The sequence below is a fragment of the Pistacia vera genome, unplaced genomic scaffold (genome assembly GCF_008641045.1).
Source record: "Pistacia vera cultivar Batoury unplaced genomic scaffold, PisVer_v2 Contig929, whole genome shotgun sequence".
Lineage (NCBI taxonomy): Eukaryota > Viridiplantae > Streptophyta > Magnoliopsida > Sapindales > Anacardiaceae > Pistacia > Pistacia vera.
In genome coordinates this window covers 368,311-378,551 of record NW_022196811.1, presented here as the reverse complement: position 1 = coordinate 378,551, position 10,241 = coordinate 368,311, and the positions used below count along the sequence as shown (strand labels likewise).

Sequence of the window (10,241 nt, the reverse complement as noted above, 5' to 3'; positions counted from 1 at the left end):
ATTTTGTTATTTTGGTGGCTTTTTTAGTAATTTCGGAAAAAAAAAAAAATTTAGTAGGTATCGAAAATCATTAGGTGTTTAAGATTTGACAATATTTAAAGGGACAGATAAAATTATCCTTTCTATTTTGCTCAACATCAATAAAACTATATGAATGTATATAATTTTTTGGACTTCATCATAACAATCACTTTCTTTTACATATAGCACAAGACCTAATATTTTTATTTAATTTTTACCTAATAAATATAAATTCAAGAACATGGTAAACAGGGACGAGTGAAAATATTAAAAGAAATAAAAATTTCACAGACCCTAAAATTGATTATTGTTATTGACACCCATGATTTTCAGAAAGTATCATAAATCCCTTAACAAGCTTTCTATTTTTGATCGGAGATTTTGTTAATTAAAATTATCTATTAGAGGGATTTATAATATTTTCAAAACTTACGAGTATATATAAAATTTAAGTCATATTAAAAATATAATATTGGATATACAAATTCTTTTATGAGATAATTAGTTAAAAAAAAAAAAAAAAACCATTTTTTAAGAGTCAAATTGAAATATGACCTCTTTTTATGAGTCAAAGTTTATAAGTTTTATTTCATTTCTTATCTTTATAAAGTTTAAAAAAAAAATCATATATAAATTTATTATTCTTTTTAAAAACATTATATTTTATCTCTTATTTCTTAAAAATATGACTAGTTAATTTATTTGTTAGTTTAAAAATAATTTAATTTTTAATTTTTAACGCTAATTTGGAAAATAATTAGAAAAAATAATTGGTTTATAATAAACGGTTAGAGTGAAGGTATATTTTTAAATAGTTTTTCATATAATAAAATAAAATATATAAAAATCCACCTTCTCTTTTCTATTCATGACTTTAAATTCTCAGTCTCTGACGCAGACTCTTTATCTTCTCTCTGTCTCTCTCTCGTCTCAAGTAAGTAATCTCACAGACCAATTTTTAATTTTTTTATTTATTTTTATTTAAAAATAAAATCTTTAATTACTTGCTTTGCCATTTCATGTCGAATTGTTGATTTCGATTTTGATCAGACTGTAATGTTTCCCCAATTTAGTTGACTCGTTTATATCAATTATTTATTATGAACAAACGTGCTCTCACTTTAATAATAATTTCTTTTATTCACATAAATTAAATAATTGGAGTAGTCGTCATTCGAATTTTGTTATTTTTGCTGTTCAAATCTATTTATGATCGTTTTACAGTACCGGGAANAATAAATGAATAAATTTATAAAAAAATATTTTTTTTTTCAATTAATATAAATGAATGATAAAACAATAAAAGTGTCTTGGTTTGATAAGTGTTTATATAGTTAGAGAGTTTAAATAACCAATTTAGGAGAAAAATAATTTGAAATTATAGCTAGAGACATGTATCAAATAATGTAGTTTTCTTATAGTATCACAACATTATCACGGTACATGTAGATAATATGTACGTCATAATTTAATGCTTCATTAATTTTAGAATATGTGATGAAATGACCATTGCACTTCTTCACGTGGCAAAGGGAGCCTATGAATCTCATTGGGTAAGTATTTACATTTAGATTATATGTTGAATTTTATTAATCTTTTATAGCTTTTAATTATTTGTCTTTGTTGAATTTTCAGGCAGTGTACACGGCCAGATGGAAGAGAATTGCGAAGGAAAGACAAAAACATGCCAAAACCAAGATACTAACGTGTCTTCAAGTCTCTCCAACTATTAATAAGAGTAGTAAGTAAAAAAAAAAAAAAAAAAAATACTAATGTGCCTTAAGTCTTCGACTATTAAGACCAAGTTATAGTTTACATATATTATGATTCATTGTAGAAATCTAGTTTTCTAGTTTATTAAACCTATTCTCTCTCCAATTTTACTAAATTATTTAGTTCAAATTCTTTAATTTTAATACATTAAATTATTTATATTTAATTTTAATAATGTTGTTTAGTTGCTATTTTCTTTTAATCAACATTCCTTACTAAAAATTCAAATCTTCATTGATTTTTCCTTAGCTTTGAAATTGTCAGAGATTAAACTAAGCTTATTTAAGTTTATTAAAAGTCTAGTTTATTTAGACTTGTCAAAATAGAACTTGTTATAGTTTATGATAAAATTTAGTATTAAGGTTTGTGGTTCAAACAGAAATAAGGTTTGGTTCCTATATAAAGGAATCTGTTTGGGAGTTTTTATTGTGAGCTTGAGTTGGTGTTATGTTACTGTTATTGATGTTTAATGTGAGAAAGAGTTTTTATAATATTTTCCACAAATTTATGCATTTATACAAATTAAGTTATGTTTGAAATGACAGATGATATCTTTAAAAATATATAAGTATTCTTAATAAAATAAGGAGTGATCTATGACACATGCCTTATTGCTTGGTTACAGATGCAACATATGCATAATAATTTATTTATTTTTTTAAATACACTCAATAAATGATAATATTGTAATTAAAAAAGATAAATTACAATAGAATTATATTTTTATGTGGGTTAATTTTACCCACCTGTGAGAACTTGTTAAACCTCAAACGCCTTAATAATTTTTTAAAGCTATTAAGTACCTCTTATTATGAGATTTTTTACAATTAAGCTTTTTAATATTTGTAATAGATTTAACTTTTTTTTTTTTTTTGGTTATTTTGGTGGCTTTTTTAGTAATTTCGAAAAAAAAAATATTTAGTAGGTATTGAAAATCATTAGGTGTTTAAGATTTGACAATATTTAAAGGGACAGATGAAATTATCCTTTTTATTTTGCTCAATATCAATAAAACTATATAAGTGTATAGAATTTTTTGGACTTCCATCATAACGATCACTTTCTTTTACATATAGCACAAGACCTAATGTTTTTATTTAATTATTAGCTAATAAATATAAATTCAAGAACATTTTAGTAAACAGGGACGAGTGAAAATATTAAAAGAAATAAAAATTTCACAAACCCTAAAATTGATTAATGTTATTGACACCCATGATTTTCAGAAGGTATAATAAATCCCTTAACAAACTTTCTATATTTGATCAGAGATTTTGATAATTAAAATTATCTATTAGAGGGATTTTATAATATTTTCAAAACTTATGAGTATATATAAAATTTAAGTCATATTTTAAAAGTGGTCATATTATAAATATAATATTGGATGTAAAATTCTTTTATGAGATAATTAGTTAAAAAAAAGGGTTAGAGTGAAGGTATAAAAATTGTGAAGGGTAAAAATAGAAAAAAAAAAAAAAAAAATAGATGAAATTTTTTATCTACTAAATCAGTTACAAAAAGTTAGGCTCCGCTTGGTACATAATTTGGGAAAACTTTCTAGTTTTTCAATAAAGTTAAACAAATAATTTGTCTTTTGGTTCACTTATTCTCAATATATTATCCTATATTATTTAATTTTTTTTAAACCCCTTAAATTTGTTAATTTAATTAAACAATTCAATTTTTTTTAAATTGACAAAAACACCCTAACAACCCACATTTACCATATTTTAGCCACCATTGTTGGAATCTAGTATAATGGCATACTATCGGCTGAATCTAGCTGGTAGTGTACCGAATTAGCCTTTTCCGGCTAGATCTACGGCGGTCGTTGACGATCAAATGCGGCCAGATCTAGTTGTAAATTTGACCTTTTCGGTGCATGACCGGCAAGATCTAGCAGGCATACGCCAATACGGCGACTCCAGCTACCCTCCGACGGTGGTGACCGGCTGTCCGTATTTAATGGGTGGGTTGAGGGTGTTTTTGTTAACTTTTAATATTTTATTATAGGGTGTTTAGTAGATAAACAAGCATAAGAGGTATTTTTATTAATTTTCAAATTCTACATCGTAATACCTACCCAATTTAACTTTTTTCAAGATATTATTTTAAAAACTATTAGAATAATGAACCAAACGGACCCTTAGATTGTAATTTGGGAAAAAAAAAAAAAAAAAGGCTTCTTTAAATAGTTTGTCATATAATAAAAAAAAAAAAATCCACCTTCTCTTTTATATTTATGACTTTAAATTCTTAGTCTCTGAAGCAAACTCTTTATCTTGTCTCTGTCTCTCTCTCTCGTCTCAAGTAAGTAATCTCACAGACCAATTTTTAATTAATTAATTTATTTTTATTTAAAAATATAATCTTTAATTACTTGCTTTGCTATTTTATGTCGAATTGGTTGATTTCGATTTTGATCAGACTGTAATGTTTCCCCAATTTAGTTGACTCGTTTATATCAATTATTTATTATGAACAAACGTGCTCTCACTTTAATAATAATTTCTTTTATTCACATATATTAAATAATTGGAGTAGTCGTCATTCGAATTTTGTTATTTTTTCTGTTCAAATCTATTTATAGTCGTTTTACAGTACCGGGAAAAATTCTCATTATTGTTACTGTGTCTGTACTCTAGGTTAGGGTTTGTGGGGATGGTGAACTAGGACTGAATTTAAATGTTGTTTTTATACCTTAATTTTACAATTTTTTGTAAACAAACTGATCATTGATGAAGCATGCAATGAACGGAATGGATTAGAGTAAGAAGGTCAATGTAATTGTTGAGGATGAATTGTGTTGTGCAGTGCTACCTCGGATTGTATGTTTAGTTTGTTAGTGCAGTATTTCGTTACATACGGATAGGAAGGTAGTTGGAATAGTGAATTTTGGTGTTAACTTGGATTGCGGCTAGAAGAAAATCACGGGTTGCAATGATTGATTGAAAGTGCTTTTAATATTTTTTGGATTGCGGGTGAAGTAATTTAATCTTTTACATAATGGGTGGAAGTGCGATAGATAGTTTGATAGATGATGGTTGGGAGCTCCCTTCCCTATCTAGTGGAGAACAGTCTGTGGCCAGTGGAGAACGGACTGTGGTTTTAGTTGGGCGTACTGGCAATGGAAAAAGTGCCACCGGGAATAGCATTCTCGGAAGAAGGGCTTTTAAGTCCAGGGCTAGTTCATCTGGTGTTACTAATACTTGTGAATTGCAGAGAACTGAACTCAAAGATGGCCAGATCATTAATGTTATTGATACTCCTGGTAGGTAACTTGGATTTGATTGTACAGTTTACAACTTTGTTCTTGTATCTGAATTTGTTCATCAAATAAACTAATGTGATGAGTAATTTCAAGATTCTTTGATTTTTCTGCTGAATCTGAATTTATTGGGAAAGAAATTTTCAAATGTATTAAATTGGCCAAGGATGGTATCCATGTAGTCCTAGTAGTTTTCTCAGTGAGAACCCCTTTTTCACAAGAAGAACAAGCTGCGCTACACAGCTTGCAGACTTTGTTTGGAAGCAAAATTATAGACTACATGATTGTAGTCTTCACCGGTGGGGATGAACTTGAAGATATGAGGAAACATTAGAAGACTATTTGGGTCGCGACTGTCCAGATCCTTTAAAGGTTTCTTTTTGAACTTAAGTTTGATTTATTAGCCGTGTTGTTTATTTTCTTAAAGGTCTTTATTTTGAGTGAATTTATTTGTGAAGTTCTAGGGTCCTCTAAGGTTGGAACTCCCTCTACTATCAGGGATCTTTAACTTTATATAGGATTTAGCAATCCAATCTTGTCACTGGATCTATATTTTCCATACATTGACTGGTTTGCTGGTGAGGGACCAGTATTTGCTACATAATTGCAATTAGTGTTACATGATTAAACTTTCTTTAAAGCCCGTATAGATCTGTCCTCATGATTGTTTTTTATTCTTTCTTCCCTTTCAGTTGTCTCTAATTTTAGCGAGAGATTTTTTTGGTGGCAACAATGCTAACACATTTGCCCCAACATTTACTTGATGATTTCTATTTCTTACTTTTTTAACTTGAGAAATGTTTTAACCAAGCTCACTCTTTAGTTGCATAAATAATTTGAGCAGATGGGTAAAATTTTCTTCTAGCCCTTATCTTGCAGTCAACAAAATGGATTTATCCTTTGCTCATTTTACTTTTTATCATTTATAGGAATCAAAATTGGCTTGTATAAATACTGCAATATATTGTCAAGCTTGTTGATGCTCAAGAAAATGTCATCCTGTGTCTACAAATTGAGGCTTTTGCTTGAGCTTTTTGTAAAATTATCACATTATTTCATGCTTTGTTATATAATGTAAGGAATCTAACCTTATGATTTAAAGTTACCAATTTAGAGCCACTGAGTTTGAGAAGGAAACTTTTTCAGCATGTTGTAATGAATGGGCTTGTCATTTTCTCTAGTGATTTGGTTCTGGTTGAGGTCTTGAAATACAGGAAGTAGGCATTTATTATAAATCAAGTCAAATTACAAGCACTACGGAATTATTTTCTTGAAACTTTATGCTTTACCTTGTAAAAAATTATAAGCACATTTGATATTGTTTTTATTTTATTTTGTTAGCATATATTTTCTAGGCTGAACATCTTCAAGCTTTACGATCCTTAAAATGTTCACATTAATTCTGTAAAAAGCCTTATATAAGCTACTTTTCAAATTTATATTAACATTGTTTCAGGATGTTATTGCTTTGTGTGAAAATCGGCGAGTGCTTTTTGATAACAAGACTAAGGATGAAACCAAAAGAGCTAAACAAGTTGGCCAACTTCTCTCCCTTGTTAGGGCATCTCCAACCCACGCTATTTACACCAAAATAGCGTGAAACAACTGCTTCAATGCAACGTTAACCAAAAAAAAAAAAAAAAAGAAAAAAAAATTTTGATGTATGAACAGTGCCATGCCAATTTGGTGTGGATGAACAGTGCTGTTAGATATAAAAGTATAGGCTATCCCTGTTTTGCTAAGCGGTGTCGTTTTCATCAAAGTGACAGTAGGATGGTGTGACGTCGTTTTGTAAAGACAATGGGTAGATAAAGTGAGTCTTCTGTACTTACTAAAACTTAACGAAAATTAGCTGAATGAAGAACTGAAATTCTCTCTAAATTTCATCCTCTATTCGTGAACCCTAACCTCCTTTCAAGTGCCACGCTAAATTTGGTGCAGCACTGTTTATTCACACCAAATTGGCGTGGCACTGTTCATACAGCAAAATTTTTTTTTTGTTATTTGTATTTAAGTTAATTTGATTATTATTTATATTAATATTTATAATAATAAATTCATAATAATGATATAATTCAAAAAATAGTGACTGTGTGTATTATTATGTATAACATGATAATCGAGGATGATCGTAATGTTGATGCATCGAATGAGAATCAGATGGAAACGCCAACTCCTAAAGTTGAAATTTTCATTGATGAAAATGTCTGATTTTAAAATTTTCTTGCTCGACATAGCTAAATCAAGGATACAAAAGCTCACTATGCTCTCCGAAATGCATTAATTGATCATTTGTAGAAAGAATATACTAATTCAGAAAATTAAATTACTATACATATGAAATTTTACTTTTGTGGTGGTGTTTTTTTTTTTTTTTTCTTGGTATCATTTTATCTTAGATGTAATGTTTTTCTATATTAAATGTAATGTTTATTTGATTAAATAAATGTTTAATTTTATTAAATTAGTATAATTTTCAAAGTAATTATTATTTAATAAAACTATCAGATATTTAATTAATATATATAAAAATAATGAATGAAATAGATTAATTGTTAGTTATTACAATAAAAGAAAAAGAAAGAGAATATATTCTTTTTGGTGTAATATTGGGTGCAATGAGTTGGAGATGCAATAGTGTTTCACACCAAAACTTGCACCAATTTGGTGCAAAGGGTTGGATATGGTCTTAATAGGGTCATAGCACAAAATGGTGGACAACCATACACAGATGATATATTTACTGAATTGAAGGTAAGTTTGTTCACAAATTTTTTTGACTCATGCAGTTCACGTTAAATATGTTGGGTGAAATGTCTTTATTTGATATACAGAAGGGGGCTATGAAACTTCATGATCAACAAGTGGAGGTTGATTCCCTAAAGGGATATTCAAAAGGAGAAATTTCAGCTCTGAAGGAGCAATTTGAAAGATCATATGAAGATCAACTCAAACGAATTACTGAGATGGTAATCTTGTTGAACTCTAACCATTTATTAATTTATCATGTGCATTTGCATTAAGATATTCTAAGTTGTATAATTACAAGAAGGTAAAGGTGCAATTTTGGCCTTTTCCTGTACTTAGGGAGAACACCGTCCCTAGAAAGATTAAATTTCTTATGCACCTCTTAAGAGGCTTTAACTTACCATTTCATTGAAGAAAACTCTTTTATAAAGCCATATTTTCACATATTCTGATTTGATGACTATAACTAGTTGAATTTTACAGAAAGGTTTTGTAGACATTTTTTTGCATTTTGACTTTCAATGAATTAAGAAACAATAAGAGTGCCTGCAGTAGTTTGCTCATATTGAAATGCACCCTATTCCTGATCTTTATTGTCTAGCTTTGTTGTACTGTATTTCCTATTTTATTACTATTATTTCCCCCTTCCACTAGTCTAAAATTATAGCACGGCCTTGGAATGATCTTGGTGATCAATGAGATCCTTTGTAAACGTATTCTACACTCATGTAACATTTTGTGAAATGATTTTTTGTCCAAGGATACTATAGCAAGTTTAGTTCCTTGAGAATCTTCTTATTGGATTCTTGAATATATGTTTTAAGGTTGTAGTGATTCTGATACAATTAATTCATGAAGGCAAGTTTGATTTGGGCAAAACATTAGAAATTGTTGAAACTATAATTTGTTTGCAAGACATCAGCCTGATGCGAGCATTGTGGATATAATATCTTTTTTGGTGGGAAAATTGTGGATATATGTCGTTAAAATATATGTTGAATATTGTAGATTTATTTGTTTGAGCTCCCATGTTTTTATTTTCTATAGTCCCTGTGTAAAGTATGATTGTAAATGATTGATTTGTAATCCCAGAAATGTTATGAGTTGCTTTGCACGGCCTCGGATCTTCTTATATGATTAACAGTGGTTGTAGGATTGCAGGGGTACTCCAATTGTATCAAATTTAGGGATGCTATTTTACTTGGGAATGGCCTCCAGTTGATAGATTACGGAATGCTATTGGCTTTTTTGGTCTATCTGTCCATTTAGTTAATGTTCTGTCTTTTTCATTCAAGTGTTTGTATTATATTGTTATTCTAGGGTTTAATGGTCGATGTTGATGTTCTTGATAGGTTGAGCTGAAGCTTAAAGAGACTACTAGTAAGCTTGAATAGCAATTGGCGGCGGAGCAAGCTACCCGTTTAAAGGCAGAAGAGAAGGACAAGCAGCTCAAATGAAATCAAATGTTAGACATGCGAAGTTAGCATAGTAGAAAAGTGTGTGTACACTTGACGTAAATCGCGAAATAAAATGAAACAAGCAAATGTCTGACATATCTGCAAGCACACATCCACTGTGCACACACATGAAATGAAAAAGTAAAAGACATGAGCTTGACATAGCTGAACACATGAAGGACAAAAAGAATTTCAACTTTTTGTTGGACACAGACATATCTTTTCTCTTTGTTGCGGGACCACACACAAAATCTTCCAAACATTTAAGACTATATAAGGAAATTGTGACACCTGTAAAATTAGCTCTCATAAGAATATCATGAATCAAAATAAGCTTGATGGGCAAGACAACAAAGAGAAAAACTCCACTTGGCAAAATGTGTCAGACAGTAGATGCTTGCACAGAAGAACGATGTGTGCACATATTTGCTCAACAATTAATTGTCTACCATAAAATAAGTTTGTAAAAAATATCAACAATGTCAGTGGAAGAAGCTCCTAAAGGTTTTCGATCCTCAAGTTATTTAGAGAAGATGTTTCACAATTCGCCCAACATCTCCTCTTCGGCTGTATCTTCAAGTCTTTAGACTATCAATCCTAAACTTTGGCTCCTAAACATTTTTTTTTTATTTTTTTTACATTCACAACAGGAATTTTGGCTTCCCTATCGCCAAATTTTCGCTGTAATATAACTCCTAGGCACCGCTTCCAATGTAAAACGATGCCACACACTATTGGGCTTGGGTTTCCTTCATGTGGAGGATGGCCCAAAATCCTAAAGCCCAAAAATAAAAGAAGAAAAAAAAAGGTGCAGTTTTTTTATTTGATTTTTGAGAGGGTGAACAGTGAGCAACAAAAATTTGTAGAAGTGGGAAAAGTAGCAACCACACCAGGTTATTCCAATGACGATCCAACGGTGAATCTTGCTCCATTTTTGTTCAAATTTCAGAGCGTTGTTAGTGACGGCAAGA

At 29.7% G+C, this 10,241-nt stretch overlaps 1 pseudogene; it reads left to right on the top strand.

Annotated features, from left to right (window-relative positions):
- Nucleotides 1-4,803: 4,803 nt before the first annotated feature.
- On the top strand, nucleotides 4,804-9,680 carry LOC116120214 (annotated as a pseudogene).
- The last annotated feature ends 561 nt before the right edge of the window (nucleotides 9,681-10,241 follow it).